This window comes from Mus pahari, chromosome 21, assembly GCF_900095145.1.
Source record: "Mus pahari chromosome 21, PAHARI_EIJ_v1.1, whole genome shotgun sequence".
In the NCBI taxonomy this organism is placed as follows: Eukaryota; Metazoa; Chordata; class Mammalia; order Rodentia; family Muridae; genus Mus; species Mus pahari.
In genome coordinates, this window is record NC_034610.1 from 46,890,804 (window position 1) to 46,891,969 (window position 1,166).

The window sequence follows — 1,166 nt, forward strand, 5'->3', positions numbered from 1 at the left end:
CCCCACCATTGTGATGATAACTGTCTACTCTAAGATTTTCCTCATTGCTAAACAGCAGGCTCAGAACATCGAGAAGATGAACAAGCAGACTGCCAAGGCATCAGACAGTTACAAGGACAGGGTGGCCAAGAGGGAGAGGAAAGCAGCCAAAACCCTGGGCATCGCAGTGGCTGCCTTCCTCCTTTCATGGCTGCCATATTTCATTGACTCCTTCATTGATGCCTTCCTAGGGTTCATCACGCCCACATATGTGTATGAAATCCTAGTTTGGATAGCTTACTATAACTCAGCCATGAACCCTTTGATTTATGCTTTCTTTTATTCTTGGTTTCGCAAAGCCATCAAACTCATTGTCTCTGGCAAAATCTTGAGGGAGAATTCCTCAACCACCAACTTGTTTTCTGAGTAGATTCTTGGTTTAGTTGGGGATTGGAGAGACTCACAGCAGAACATCACTGGGGAGACTGAGTGCCCAGATCTGTTACTGTTAAGTGACAAATTATGCTTCTGCAGTGACACAAACACATAAGTCTAGCATCTTTTAAATATATACAATTAAAATTTCATTTTTATGGAATCTGAGGAATAAGAACTAATTTATTCTTCCGTTTTTTTTGTGCTGGTTAGTATCAATTACTCTCCCTGTATCCCTGAATAGTAGCCACCTTTCCTGCCCTTCTGAAATTCTAATGGTCAGTTTTGTTAAACTTTTTCCTTCAAGTTTTAATATATAATATTTGAAGCTCTTAGTAGTATTTTCTTTTCCTTCCCCCATAATATTCTTTATTGATCATTTGGGACACAATGTTGCACAGTATCCCTTGACTTCCCTTGCTTTCTCTGGTTCCTAGGTCCTCCCTCTTGTTCTTCGCCTTTCTCCAGCCATAAATAAATAAATATTTAAAAAAATTACACCAGGTACAATTTGTGCTGGCAATATACTCATTGGTACATGGTCCAACTTCCAATGTTCAGCACCTTAAACCTAACTGAGTCCATTCCATTCCTCCCACCATTAGTTATCAACTCTGAAGTGCTACAGATCAGCAACATTATCCCAACTCTTAAGGATTCCTCTTTTCAATGTCTTTCTGTCTGTACCTTTTATTTCTCTCTCTCTCTCTCTCTCTTTCTCTCTCTCTCTCTCTCTCTCTCTCTCTCTCTCT

The 1,166-nt window shown here is 40.0% G+C and overlaps 1 protein-coding gene across 1 annotated transcript in view; it reads left to right on the forward strand.

The window, feature by feature from the left end:
• Positions 1–1,166, forward strand: part of LOC110338257 (trace amine-associated receptor 7e) — a 12,267-nt gene that overhangs the window by 621 nt on the left and 10,480 nt on the right. The gene's annotated exons all lie outside the window — the stretch shown is intronic.